Genomic DNA, 15653 nt, shown 5'->3' on the forward strand with positions numbered 1-15653 from the left:
TCGTGCTCTCTTATTTGTCAGTGTTTGATTTTGCAAAGGGACACATTTCTGTTTAGCCAAAGTGAGCAGAGATGCCTCGTACTTGTGTGAACAGTGCAGATAACTTCTGCTATGTTTGTGGTGAAGTGACTTTTGCATCACAAAAGCGCAGTATAACCACTATGGTTAAGAAAGCCTATCACCTTTATTTTGTCTGCAAAATTGGAGATCAGGACAAGAGGTGGGCCCCACACATATGCTGCAACACTTGTGCAACAAATCTTCGCCAGTGGTTGAACAGGAAAAGGAAATCTATGCCTTTTGCAGGGCCAATGATTTGGAGAGAGCCAACAGATCATACCAGCAATTGTTACTTCTGTATGGTGCCTCCAATTGGGAAAGGTGTGTCAAAGAAGAAAAAGTGGACTGTGCTTTATCCAAACATTCCATCAGCTATACGCCCAGTATCCCACGGAGAAGGACTGATGGTTCCTGATGCACCAGAATCATTCTCACTTGAGTCAGATGAGGAAGAGGAAGAGAATGAAACTTCTGGTCCTGAACCATCGATGTCACAGGACCCACATTTTCTCCCATCCTCCTCCTCTGAACCACACCTCATAACACAAGGTGAACTGAATGACCTTGTCAGGGATTTGGAACTACCCAAGAGTAAGGCAGAGCTGTTGGGCTCCAGACTACAGCAGTGGAATCTCCTGGCAGGTGATGTTAGGGTTTCCATGTTCCGTGACCGTCAAAAGGATCTTGTCCCATTCTTCTTCATGGAAGGTGATCTTATAGCCTGCAACAACATCGATGGTGTGATGGCAGCCCTCAACATGGTTCAAGATCCAGATGAGTGGAGGCTGTTCATTGATTCATCGAAGACGAGTCTTAAAGCGGTTTTACTGCATAATGGTAACGTTTTGCCATCAATTTCAGTTGGTCATGCAGTCCATATGAAGGAAACCTATGACAACATGAAACAACTTTTGAGGTGCATAAACTATGACCAACATCAGTGGCAGCTTTGTGCTATTTGAAGGTTGTTGCTCTCTTGCTTGGTCTGCAGACTGGATACACAAAGTACTGCTGTTTTCTCTGCAAATGGGATAGTCGTGCAAGAGATTCCCACTACATCAAGAAAGATTGGCCACTCCGACAGTCATTGGAGCCTGGGAGGAAAAGTGTTCAGCATCCACCACTTGTTGAATCAAGGAAGATTTTGTTACCACCCTTACACATCAAGCTGGATCTGATGAAGAACTTTGTCAAGGCCATTGACAAAACACAAGCAGCTTTCAAGTACCTCTGTGGAAAATTTCCAAGGTTAAGTGAAGCTAAGATAAAGGAAGGTGTCTTTGTTGGTCCTCAGATTCGTGAACTTCTTCGAGATGATGCATTTGACCATGCACTGCGTGGCAAGGAAAAGACGGCATGGAAAGTCTTCCAGTTAGTGGCAATACATTTTCTCAGAAACAACAAGGCAGACAACTACAGGGTGTTGGTGGAAAACCTCCTCCACGCATACAAAAGCCTTGGTTGCAACATATCACTAAAGATACATTTTTTGCACTCTCATCTAGATTTTTTTCCACCGAACTGCGGAGCAGCGAGCGACGAGCGATTTCACCAGGACATTGCAACAATGGAGAAACGCTATCAGGGCAAATGGAGCCCATCAATGCTTGCAGACTATTGCTGGACAGTGACAAGAGATGCTCCATTTAATGAATACAAGAGACAAGCCAAGAAACGCCGAGTAGACACTGAATAGGAATAAAAAGTATGTACAGAATAGCTTTTTGCCTTTTGTTTCATAATAAATTTTATTTATATAACCCTTTTGCTGATTTTTAAAGTGTTACATAAACAGGACAGGTGAAATATTATCATGTAAAGCAACCATAAACACATGAAAAGACCTAGGTTTACAATTTAGGATTAAAACTCCACTATCTACACAATATACATAGACATAAAATGTAAAAACTTAAATATCTTAGAAACAGTAGCCAATCAGTTGTTTTAATTGTCATATTTGAATTCAGCATATCAAAATACATAATAAATAGCACATTTTATCTCTGAAGCAGACGATTTCTCAAAAATTGTAGACCAGTGAATCAGGTCTAAGTGCTTAGACCTGTTGTGGGACAGTGTTTCTGTGGAAGAGACGGCCCAGTCTGCACTAGCAGCAAGGTTCCACCACTGAGAGCTCAGCTGAAATCACGGAGAGCTGGGTGGAACCTCAAGAGACCAACTCACAGAGGTCACAGTGGCAGGTGGCAGCAGAAGGTGATGGCACAGGGCCATTGGCAACAGAACGATGGAGTGAACGGTGGCACAATGAACAACAGTGGTCAGAGCGAACAGTGAGCAGCTGGAGGAACGAGCAAGGTACCTTCTTGCCCCCCACGTGGGAGGTGAACTCACATGAAAGCACCTCTGAGTCTCCACTGACCAAGGACAACACCGGTGAGTGTTAATGAGGCTATTAAGAATGCTGGAGACACATCATACTTTCTATTTAAGCAAGAGATACCACACACTACAACTGGAGGCCAATATTAAGTGCATTGTCATCCTGAAGTTGAACACTGGTTCCGAACAAGACCAGCAAATGCTCACTATCTCAACTCAACTGACTGGCTAGAAGCATGGGGTGTAACAGTGAAAGACTCAACAGTTGAAAAAGTGAAGAACTCTCTCACCACATTCAAAAATTTGCATACATGGCTGATGAATGCACCGATGCAAATGGGCATCAAGTATTAAGTCATATGTTATCTTGATGTCAGTGGTAGGCCAGTAAATGCATGTCTAGATGTTCAAGCTATAGAAGACACATCAGCTGCATCTTTGACAACCTACATCTTAGAAGAGTAAAATGCTTGTCAATTGGACCGCAAACAGATGGCTGCTTGTGCATTTGATGGAGCTAGAAAACTTCGCTGGAAGACATGGTGGAATACAAGCTTTGCTCAGAGAAAAGTGTAACCCTAATCTCTCCTATACACACTGCATTTACATTTACTCCAACTAGCGCTAGTACGAGCTGCAGACTCTTCAAATACATTAAAAAAAAAAAAGCTATAAATTTAATGTCTTCATTATATCCTTTTTTCAGCAAGAGTCCAAAAAGACTGAATATCTTGAAAAATAGAGAAGATACACTGGGACTGAAGTTCAAATTAGTCCAACCTGGGAAAACCCTCTGGCTTTCTCATGAGCGATCTTTGGTTTTTGTCTTAAAATTACTCCAGCCATTATTACTGGCTTTGGAAAGTATCTACCAAGTAGTGAGGCTGGTGGATTACTTTTGCTACTACGTTCAGAGAAGACTATTGTCATTCTCTCTCTTGTAAGTCTACTGATGAAACCACTTGGGTCATTACACAATGCCATCCAGGCATCTGCTACAACAGTAGTAGATCTTTGTCCAGCAATAGAAGCTACATTTGGATCAATCCGAGAGCGATCCATTGAAAAAGTACTAGAAGAAGCAAAGACTTCAGTCCAGAAGTTGACTAATGAAGGCATTTATACTGAATCCTTAAGTGAAGAGGACATGAAGTGTTTGTTAAGACAACTGAAAAAGTACACAGACTTGATTCTTAAAAATCTACAACAGCGACTTCTAGATTCTACTCAACCTCTACGTAGCTTTTACAGATCCCTGTCCCATAAAACACTGACAGTTGAGTGGAGTGAGGCACTACCAGCAATGGGGCTGCCATGTGCTCAGGACAGAATAGAGAATTTGATCACAGAGTGGAATATCATACGTGACGAATGAATGAAGATTTGACTTCAACTTCTTTTTTATCATCACTAGTGGCTCAACCCGATCTTTGTGTTCTGTTTCCTAGGATGAAAGAAGTAGGAATTCATCTCTTGCTACTCCCAGTCACAACAGCTACAGTTGAGTGTTCTTTTTCATCATTGAATGGAATTTTGAGTTCTGAAAGAAGTCGTCTTCTGCCTGATCATGTGAATGAACTAATGAGGATATCAATTGAAGGAATGGAAGTAGTGGACACACAAAAAGCCACCAAAGATGAATGCATTGCATTCTAGAAGTTCATTAACAGAGTTGTGCAAAATTATAACAAGAAACCAAGAAGGATGTAGATGTAGTGCTTCATGGAAGGCTTGAGTAGCCAACTTTAATTTGTGTGATGATTTTAAAACATGAGTTAAATCTAATAAAATGGTCACGAAACATTTTTCAGTTTTTACTATGGTGCCATACAACCCACCTTCACCCTCACGGTCTCACCCCTCATCGGCCCTGACCTCTCCCCCCTGTAAAATCAACTCCCCCCACCAATTTCAATTCCTGGGAAAAACACTGGCCTCTCCCAGCCTACCCTTCGGCTAGTAACTACTCCCACCTGCCACACACCCCACCCCTGCTGTCGGAGGGACCAATGGGGGCGGGGGGAGGGCAGCCACACACAGCACTAGAGGAATTGGAAGCCAGCAGGCTCCCCACAGCTCAAACCAGGGGGAAATTCTTTCCCAGCCCCTCCCCCAGCCCAAGGACAGTGTCTTTCCCAGCCCCTCCACTCACCAGCCAAGACTCGCCCAGGGATGGCTGAGCCCCAAAGGTGCAAGCGCATTCCTGGACAAGTACCAGAGCCTCCCATCCCACCAGGAGCTGGGCTGCCTTGGGCCGGGGACCTTGGGCCGGGGACCGTGGGCTATGCCAGCAGGCCAGCACTTCCACTGCCCACGGGAGAGACCACCCACACCAGACGCCCCTCCTCACCATGCTGGTCTGGAGCTGATCTTCCACAAAGAGCTTAAGGTTGGGCAGCACGGCTATGAGCGCTGCATCCTGTGTGGAGAGAGATGCAGACAGAGCCTCAGTGCCAGCAGGCAGGCTGATGCTACCATCAAAGCCCATGGGTCCAGCCCTACAGCTGCTCCACCCAACATCTGGGCATAAGGGTCTGTCCATAGCACCTTCCATCCCAACACGCTTTGCTGAGTGTGCAGTGACCACTGGCCCACCACTGAAATGCAGCCACCTCTGGAGTGAGGCTGGCAGCTGTTCAAGGGGCACATAACAGTGCAGAAGTAGAAAGGACATTGAAGTAGAGGGCAAGTCTCCAGCAATCCTGGGACACTGTGTCCTGGGCAGGCCCCAGCAGGCCACACCTACCCAGACACATCCCAGAAGGCCACTGGGCTCTGGAGAGGCTTCTGCCAAACCCAGTACCTCATCTGGGAAGACGGTTCCCATGGGAGATGGGGGATTCGTGGAGCTGGAACGTGACCTGGATGCTGGATTTAACATTCCCAAGTCAGAGGGGAGGGGCATCCTGCTGGGGCAAGTGGGGGTCCTGGGGAGGACTCTGACCGGGATGCCAGCCAAGGTGCCCTGCACTAGGGAAGTGTCCCCAGCGCCCAGGAAATGGTGCTGGTGGGGAGGGTCTCTTCAGGTCCTTGTCCAATCAGTGGACAACACCAGCAGGGGGAGCTCTCTGAACATGGGTGGCAGGGGTGGAACGATGGGGTGGAGAGGCTGGGAACTTGCTCACTCCAGTGACTGCCAGGCTGCAGAGGACAAAGTGCCAGGGGCCCCAGCAAGGAACAGGACAGCACCTACCTCCTGCTCGTCCTGAGGCTCAGACTCACTCTGCCCCATGTCTGCTGCTGGCCCCGGTCCCAGGCCCGTCCCAGAAAGGTGCCTGAGAACAAGCAGAGACGTTTGTGCTGTGCCCTTTGGGGGAAGCCAGGGTTGAACATGCACAGCTCCCATGACCCCCTAGCACCACAGATCTCCTTACTCACCCTCCCAATAGTTTCCCTCCCTCACAGAGGGCCCCATTCCCCCCACCCCCAACCTCCCCAAGACAGCACCCTCCCAGCCAGCCTGTTACTTCTTGCTGGTTCCTGGCTGGGAGCGCAGGTCATGGGACAACAGGGGGCTGGCCCTTCCCTCCCTGAGTCTCACCCTACTGCCTTTGACCTGAACTGCAGACATACCTGGGGAGCAGCTGGTCCTGTGCGGCTCCCCACCAGTGCTAGCCCCACTGCTGGGGGAAGGAGTGTTGCTGCTTGACCATCTGTCAAAGGAGAAAGGTCCCAGGCAGAGTCCAGACCCTGCCCACTCACCTCCTAAGCCAGTGGTGTCCCTGCCCCATTCCAGGGCAGATGGGCCCTCTGCACCTGCCCTCCGAGTCACCTCCTTGTCTATCACCAGACACAGGCACCATGACTCAGACCCAAAGCCCCCTGCCAGCCAGTGCAGAGTGCGGGGTGTGGAGGAGAGTCCCAGTTCACACTGCGGAAGTGGGCAATTTCCAGTTCAGGACAGGGCTGGGCACTGGGGATCAGGCCTGTCCTGAGACGCAAGGGCTGCTTCCCAGCATGGGCAGACTGGTACACATGAGTTAGCCTGCTTCCAATAGCAGCGGGGCCACGACAGACGGTTGACTCCCACCTGAGTATGTTCCTCGAGGGTGAGTGGGATTGTACTCTGGCGGCCACCCCCACACGGGGGCCACACTGCTATTGTTAGCACACTAGCTTGAGTAGAACTGTGCCTCTGTCTACCTGCCTAGGGAGCAACCTCCTAGCTGTTGTGTAGATAGATGTAGGAAGAGAGAGGCCAGTTAAGGCCACCGAGGCAGAGCGTTGCCTGGGGCAGATGAGGAAGGATGTCCAAGAGGGGCGCCAGCCCCTACAGAGGATGGGGTGATAAGAGAGACTCACTCATTCCCTCCAGCAGGGACAACCCTCTTCCCCACCCTTGTTAGTAACATTCTCCCCATGCTGTGTTGGCTTCCATCAGACCAGCAATAGCCAGTGATGCCCCTGCAACCTCTCCTGCCAATGCTGTCCTGCCCCAGCACCCCGTGCGGGTGCAGATCCTGGGCTGAAATGGCTCCAGCAGGACGTTCTCACTGCACACCAGGACCTCACCGGGAACATGCTTGCTGCAGCTTCGACACACGGGCAGGCCAGGCAAAGCAGCAATACACAGGGACAGCTTAACCTTAGCCAGCCAAGGCAGAGTTCTGTAGTCTCAGGGGAAGGGGATGCTAATAGAGCCCTGGCTGGCCAGGGAGCACATGGGAGAGGCTGTTGGAGGGCCAGGGCCCGCACCAGGCCCCTAGTCAGGGCCGGTGCTACCATTAAGGCAAATTAGGCGGTTGCCTAAGGCGCCAAGATTTGGGGGCACCAAAATGCGGTGCCCCCAATTTTTTTTTTTTTACAGCGTTCCTGGGCTGGGCTCCCGGCGGCGCACTGACATGTGTGGCTCAGACTCCCTCTCCCAGCGCAGCGGCCGCTCCACTTCTCCCGCCTCCCAGGCTTGCGGCGCCAATCAGCTGTTTGGGTCACAAGCCTGGGAGGGGAGGAGAGTTAGAGCAGGGGTGGCGTGCTCAGGGAGGAGGCAGAGCAGAGGTGAGCTGGGGTGGGGAGCTGCTGCACGGCTCCCCGGGGAGGGGGAGCTGCCACAGGGGGGCACCTGAGGGCGGAGGCGGGGAACTGCCGCAGGGCTGGCGGGGGCGCAAGGTGGACGTTTCGCCTTGCATCGGCCCTGCCCCTAGTGAGGGCCATTCACCCAGGATTAACCTGGCTCTAACGCTGGACACGTGTGCTCAGGCCAGCTACTGTTCAGGGTGAGAAAGGAGCTTGAACTCTGGGCCCACTGGGGAAATCCAATGTAGCCCCTCCTCCGACCCAGGGATTGACACAGCAGACACAAGACAGCATTTCAGGATAGTGCCCAGCAATGTGTCTGGCAGCCAGTGCGGAGGAGCAGGGGCTGGTTGGTGTGCAAGCTTTGGGAGAAGGAGCCCAGGCGTATGTCATGTTTTGAACCTGGGTAACTAAAGCTGTGTGAACCCCTCACCTCCTTCCGCTCGCAGGAGATTGTGCAAGAAAGTTCACCCCAAGGCACTTCCTCAAGGCTCTGGGCTGCACTGCAGGGGCACTGTGCAGAGTGCAGACCCCTCAGCCATGGGGACAATACCCGTATGCCGGGGCCCCAGGCTCTGTGATGGGATGCTTCCCCTGTGCGCCCACCCCGAGCAGCAGAGCGGCGGTGACGTCACTGCCGTGTAATCCCCGCCCCCTGCTCCTCTCTCTGCTGTTTCCTGGAAAGTTCCTGCCAGCCACAGCATTTAGCACAGAGCTGCAGGAAGGAGGCCCCATACGGTTAGCTACCAGCTGACCTCCTCCCTGCCCTGGCCTCCAGCACTAGTGGACCCGCAGAGCACAGCAGCTGCATGGGGCGGGGGGAAGGGTCAGGCGGTCAGCAGCCCCCAGGTTATACCGAGACTGCAGAGACAGGACAGAACAGTGGCTGCCTGCAGAAACCCCACCCCCCCCCCCCCCCCACGCCCTGTCCAGAGAGGTTACAGCCCATGCACCTCCCTTGCCGTCAAACCATCCCATTCCACCCAAAGAGTCGCTTCCTTTGCTCAACCCAGCAGTCCCAGGTCTCAGCAAGTTCTATCCCCTCCTCCTCCACCACATACCCTCCCCGGGTCTGGGCTCCCAGCATTGGGGAGCATTTCTCCAGGGACTGCACTCAGTTACCCCTTTGCCTCTGGGTTTCCTCCAGCTTTCCACCCCCCACCCCACAAGGCACTGCCTGTGGCCAGCCCACCCTTACCAGTCATGAGCTGGTAGCTCCTGTTGCAGGCATACCCTTCACCCCCAGGGTCTCACCCAGGAGTTTTGCTCCTTGGGCAGGGTCAGCTGTGGGCAAGGCAGAGAGCCGCACACTTCCAGAGCTGCAGCCATGCCAGCATCTCTGCATCCCTCTTGCCAGATCAGGGCTCCTCATCCCCTGCTCCAGTTGGGCAATGCCCCTGTGCTGCGGGCTCTGCTCTGGGGGTCCCATCTCAACCTGCCATCTCTGGCAGCTCCTGGACCCTGCACCTTTGCTTCCACTACCGTCCTGGCCCCATTTCTCCCTCCGGCCTCTCCCCCACTGGCAACTCACTGTCTGGTTCACCCCCACCCTCGTTTGTGGTTTGGTCCTAACCGCGGCCCAGGAAATGCCTCAACGATGGACATGCGGTGAGCTCTGAGTGTTCCATCAACCCATCCCCCTTTCTGTGCAGCACATGAGCAGGGCTAATGCGGGGCCATCACAGGGAGGTGGTGCATGGTACCAACCACAGAGACTGGTCAATACCCTGCCCCACTCCTGTGAGACCTGTGGGCAAGCCCCCCCAATCTTCGCCACCAAGGTTACAGGTTCGCTTGGACTCTCATCAGTGAATGTCACCATGTCAGATCCTACGGAGTGCTTGGTAATGGGAATATCTCCAGAGCACAGATACGGCAACCCAGGTGCTACATTCATTTAGATCTGCCTGGACTTGGTTTAGGAGGAGTGCTCGCAGCCAGCACATTGCCAGCTCCATCTGTCAAGGCCCCCCACCATCCAACTCCACCCCAGCCAGCGACAGAGCAAGCCCTTCCCACCGCACACAGAATTTGCTGCCCGCAGTTCATCACAGGGAAATCTCGGTGGAGGAGTTGGACTTGCCAAGCCCCGGAGGCTGCAGCAGTTGCTGTGCTACAATCAGCAAGGTTTCTAGCTGGCTTTTTCCAATTAGCCACATGCCTCATGCAGGTAGGAGCAGCACAGCGAGCAGGAGAAGGGGACCTAGGGCAAGTCCCTGTGCCCTTTGAATCAGTCACACAGCTCCCCCTGAGCTTAGGGAGGCAGAATCAAAGCCTTGCTGAGCACAGGCAGCACCAAGGGTTCATGGAGAATAGGCTCACCCATGGCTATTAGCCAAGATGGTCAGGGAGGCAACCCCAGGTGTCCTAAGCCTCTCACTGCCAGAAGCTGGGACTAGACCACGGGGTGGATCAGTCAGTAATTGCCCTGTTCTGTTCATTCCCTCTGAAGCACCTGGCACCGGCCACTGTCAGAAGGCAGGAGGGACCATTGTGCTGACCCAGCGTGGCCATTCTTATGTTCTTAAGATACAAAGACTGACTTTAGAGAACTGGCCTGGAGAGCAGGCCCCAGTGGCAGAGCCCTTGCCTCACCCCCAGAGTTTATTCTCCACATCACAGCGTAGGGACCCACCTTGTGGGACTCAAACAGCTGCACCGATTTTGCTCAAACATTGAAATAAAACCACTCACCACCCTCAGGCGAACGCCAGGTGGCAAAGCTCCCATCCCAAGGTGACAGCGTGAAGCAGGGTTCAAATCAGAGTTACAGTAACGCCGGCATGGCAGTCAATGGCAGGTCACCACAGCTCAGGCTCCAGGCCCAGCGGTGCCCTCACACTGTAGCCCCCTTATCGGCCAGGAAGAGGCTACAGATCATTAGGGTGAGGGATCAATGAACAGCAGCCGCCCTCTATCCCACACAGGCACACAGACTAGCCCGTGATGCTGTTACTAGCCACCCAAGGGACAAAGGGTGTTGGATCAATGGGACCCAGATTCCTGCCAGGGCAGCCATCTCCTCTCACTCCAAAGCTCTGGCGCAGAAGGAAAGGCTGTCTGGGAGGACCCCTTGGCAGGGAGCTTTGCTCGGGACGCAAGGGTCCCTCCTCCGGCTCTCATTCAGGGGGCCCACTGAGGCATGGGGCAGAAGAAGTCGGGTTAATCCAGCTGTTGATTGCCTTTGCACTGCAGAAACAGCCTCTGAAGACTGATGAGCAAGCGAGGCCATGTCCTGATAACAGGGCTGGACAGACAGATGCTGTGTGTAAAGGCCAAGCAAAGTGCCCGTCGCCCATGGCCTTCCCGCACCCCGCCAGCCCAGCCTTCCCTGCCCAGCATCTGCCAATCCCAGCCTCGCTGTAGTAAGAGGAAGCCCTGAGATATAAACCTTGGTATCAGAGGCCCAGTATGAGGCCTAAGGCCTGAACCAAAGTAATGGTCAAGACCTGGCTAACATAAAGCAAAGTTAAGCTGGGAGCCAGAGGCAGGCCCTGCTCACAGAAGCTGGCAAGGAAAGGGCTGATGCTGGCAAGGAAAGAGACATACCTAAAAAGTACTGAACACTAGATATCAGAACACTCCAATACTGGGACATTCCACAGATAACATGGAACAGGCCGACCCATCCCAATGACCGGGGCAAAAGGGTAAAATGATGGATAGAGTTGTTCTGATCGAACCAACATGTACAAGGTGAGAGGCGGCACCTTACTACGTAGAGGGGTTGTACCTTGCTACGTAGAGGGGTTGCACCTCAATACGTCAGGAGTGATGTGTAACTTGTTTGTACCGGTGTATAAGAATGTATCCCTGGGGTGGTGTCTTTGTCCGGCCACGGGGGCAGTGAAAAGTCCCGCCACTGAGCCAGGTCCTTGCCAAGAGGCACTTTCTCGTAGTATGCCCTGAATTAGGCTCAGAAACCTACAGGGAACTGCAATTGTGTCCGAGGTCACAATAAACCTACTCGATGTGATTTTGCATCTTACTAGACTCTGTGGTTATTGGGGGTTCTCGTCAGGTTTGCTGTGTCAGCTATCTGCGCAGAGCTGAGGCAGCACACAGAGGGAACACACGCACGCAGCCGAGTGATATCAACAGGAGAAAGCAGAAGCACCACACCGGTAGCATCTCACAACACTGGTGACCCCGACCGCTGATCTAGTGAGTAAGCAAAACTGACTCAGTGTGTCTGGCCTGCCCTGCCCCACCCAGCATCCCACCCCACCACCCAACCTTTCCCACCCAGTGGGTCAGCTAAGCCTTGCAGGTCCCCTGATTAACAGTATCGGCCACTTCAGAGGAGGTCTCTGTGCTGGTTGTTACTAGCACGCTTTGGAGCTCATAGGCACATAGAACCCACCATCTATGCAGCCTCACGAGCTTCCATGCTCAGAAGTGAGGCCCCCAAAATCATNCCCACCATCTATGCAGCCTCACGAGCTTCCATGCTCAGAAGTGAGGCCCCCAAAATCATGGGATTACAAAACCCGATCAGTTTGGGTTCTTTATTCATCCCTCCATGGAGCTGCTGGACCATGCTCCCCAGCCATGAGCGCTAGACACTGACTTCATTGGCTAAGCAAATGCTGGAATTCTCACAAATTCACATGACTCCAGGAGCTGGGACTTTAAGAAAGCCACCAGTTCTCCTGAGAGTCAGTGACCTTGGCTGTGCTCAGGGGAGGCTCAGCTCTGTTCCCAGGTGCCCAGCTGTGCCCTGCTTGGGAGCACTCTCTCACAAGTGTGATATTGGTGAAAAAGGAGCACACAAGGGGCATGGCCCATGCCTGAGAGACAGTTGGACACATTTCCACATGCAGCATCATGTTTAAAACCAACCAGAACGTAATAAAGTGGGAATTTTCTGTAATATTTTTAATTAAGCCTATGCATGCCTCAGTTTCCCTCTGTACTTCGCACTGTTACCTCATGGGTCCAGAAGGGTTAAAATGATCTTAGGGCAAAGCAGGAGACATGAGGTTCCTGGACTTTCAGAAAGCCTTGACAAACAGCCTTTGGTGAGGGTCCTAAGCCAAGTAAGCAGTCATGGGATAAGAGGGAAGGTCCTCTCATGGATCAGTAACTTAAAAGACAGGAAACAAAGGATAGGAATAAATGGTCAATATTCAGATTGGGGAGAGGTAAATAGTGGTGTCCCCCAGGGATCTGTACTGGGATTAGTGATGTTCAACATATTCATAAATGATCTGGAAAAGGGGGTAAACGGTGATGTGGCAAAATGAGAAAATGATATAAACTTAATCAAGACAGTTAAATCCAAAGCAGACCGTGAAGAATTACAAAGGGATCTCACAAAACTGGGTGATTGGGCAACAAAGTGGCAGATGAAATTCAATGTTGATAAGTGCAAAGTAATGCACATTGGAAAACATAATCCCAACTATACATATAAAACGACGGGGTTTAAATTAGCTGTTACCACTCAAGAAAGAGATCCTGGGGTCACTATGGAGAGTTCTCTGAAAGCATCTGCTCAATGTGCATCAGCAGTTAAAAAAGCTAGCCCAGGGGTCAGCAACCTTTCAGAAGGGGTGTGCCGAGTCTTCATTTATTCACTCTCATTTAAGGTTCCGCGTGCCAGTCATACATTTTAACGTTTTTAGAAGGGGTCTTTCTATAAGTCTATAATATGGAACTAAACTATTGTTCAGAGTAGCAGCCGTGTTAGTCTGTATCCGCAAAAAGAACAGGAGTACTTGTGGCACCTTAGAGGCTAACACATTCGTTAGTCTCTAAGGTGCCACAAGTACTCCTAAACTATTGTTGTATGTCAAGTAAATAAGGTTATTAAAATGTTTAAGAAGCTTCATTTAAAATTAAATTAAAATGCAGAGCCCTCCGGACCGGTGGCCAGAACCCTGGCAGTGTGAGTGCCACTGAAAATCAGCTCGCGTGCCGCCTTTGGCACGCGTGCCATAGGTTGCCTACCCCTGAGCTAGCAGAATGTTGGCAACCATTAGGAAAGGGATAGATAATGAGACAGAAGATATCATGTCTATATATAAATCCATGGTACGCCCACATGTTGTATACTGTGTGCAGATGATTGACCCATCTCAAAAAAGATATATTAGAACTGGAAAGGGTACAGAGAAGGGCAACAAAAATGATTATGGGTATAGAACAGCTTCCCTATTAGGGGAGATTTAAAAGACTGGGACTTCTCAGCTTGGAAAAATAGACAACTACGGGAGGTCTGTAAAATCATGAATGGTATGAAAAGAATGAATAAGGAAATGTTATTTCTCTCTTCACATAACAGAGCCACCAGGAGTCACCCAATGAAATTAATAGGCAGCAGATTAAACCTAACATAAGGAAGTAGTTCTTCACACAATGCGCAGACAACCTGTTGAACTCGTTGGCAAGGGATGTTGTGAAGGCCAAAAATATAATGGGTTCAAAAAGAATGAGATAAGTTCATGGAGGACAGGTCCATCAATGACTATTAGCCAAGATGGTCAGGGATGCAACCCCATGCTCTGGGTGTCCTTAAACCACTGAATGCCAGAACCTGGGACTGGATGACAGGGATGGATCACTCGAAATTGCCTTGTTCTGTTCATTCTCTCTGAAGCATCTGGCACCGGCCACTGTTGTAGTGGCATTGGCACAATTTTTATAGTGGAGGTGCCGAAAACCACTGAACAAAACTAAATGCAGTACATGATGGAAACCACTCCAAGCAAAAGGGTTCTGCCACCCCCCGCCCCGGCACCCATAGTTCCAGCACCTCTGCACTGCTGGAAGACAGGATATGGGCTGGATGGACCTTTGGTCTGACCCTGTATGGCTGTTCTTAAGAGATGTTGGGTCACGCTGTCTGCAGTGGAACGAATGGGTCGTTAAGGACTGGCTGAAACTGACCCATGTCAGTGGAGGATCTGAAAAGACAAGGGGAGCCCCAAACGCCAGGACAGTCACCCCTATCAACCAAGGAGATTTCCCCCACCTCTCTGCAGGGAAGCAGAGCACAGGTCCCCCAGCTAGCAGTTTTATAGCCCCCCAGCCCAAGTCCACTGACCCAGGCCAGCCATGGGTTTCACTGCAGTGTAGACATACCCCACACGCACACCGACCCACCCACTCTCACTGCCTGCTCTCAGAGCTCAGTGCAGAATCTGACAAGTGCAGAACACCCAGCCTCCTGAACCTGCCTCTGCTGCTGTCTAGGACCACAGGAACTGTCAGATGGGATCAAAACCAGGGTCCCTCTTGCCCAGCAGCTGGTGCGAGCCCCAGTCATAGAATCATAGAATATTAGGGTTGGAAGAGATCTCAGGAGGTCATCTAGTCCAACCCCCTGCTCAAAGCAGGACCAACACCAACGAAATCATGCCAGCCAGGGCTTTGTCAAGCCAGGCCTTAGAAACCTCTAAGAATGGAGATTCCACCACCTCCCTAGGTAACCCATTCCAGTGCTTCACTACCCTCCTAGCGAAATAGTGTTTCCTAATAGCCAACCTAGACCTCCCCCACTGCAACTTGAGACCATTGCTTCTTGCTGTCATCTGCCAGCACTGAGAACAGCCGAGCTCCATCCTCTTTGGAACCCCGCTTCAGGTAGTTGAAGGCTGCTATCAAATCCCCCCTCACTTCTCTTCTGCAGACTAAATAACCCAGTCCCCTCAGCCTGTCCTCATAAATCATGTGCCCCAGCCCCGTAATCATTTTCGTTGCCCTCCGCTGGACTCTCTCCAATTTGTCCACATCCCTTCTGTAGTGGGGGGCCCAAAACTGGACGCAATACTCCAGGTGTGGCCTCACCAGTGCCGAATACAGGGGAAATAATCACTTCCCTCAATCTGCTGGCAATGCTCCTACGAATGCAGCCCAATATGCCGTTGGTCTTCTTGGCAACAAGGGCACACTGCTGACTCATATCCAGCTTCTCGTCCACTGTAATCCCCAGGTCCTTTTCTGCAGAACTGCTGCTTAGCCAGTCAGTCCCCAGCCTGTAGCAGTGCATGGGATTCTTCCTTCCTAAGTGCTGGACTTGTTGAACCTCCTCAGATTTCTTTTGACCAAATCCTCCAATTTGTCTAGGTCACTCTGGACCCTATCCCTACCCTCCAGCATTATCTACCTCTGCCCCAGCTTAGTGGTAGCTGCGAACTTTCTGAGAGTGCAATTCATCCCATCATCCAGATCATTAACAAAGATGTTGAACAAAACCATCCCCAGGACCAACCCCTGGGGAACTCCACTTGATA

The sequence above is a fragment of the Trachemys scripta genome, chromosome 17 (assembly GCF_013100865.1).
Source record: "Trachemys scripta elegans isolate TJP31775 chromosome 17, CAS_Tse_1.0, whole genome shotgun sequence".
Classification (NCBI taxonomy): Eukaryota; Metazoa; Chordata; order Testudines; family Emydidae; genus Trachemys; species Trachemys scripta.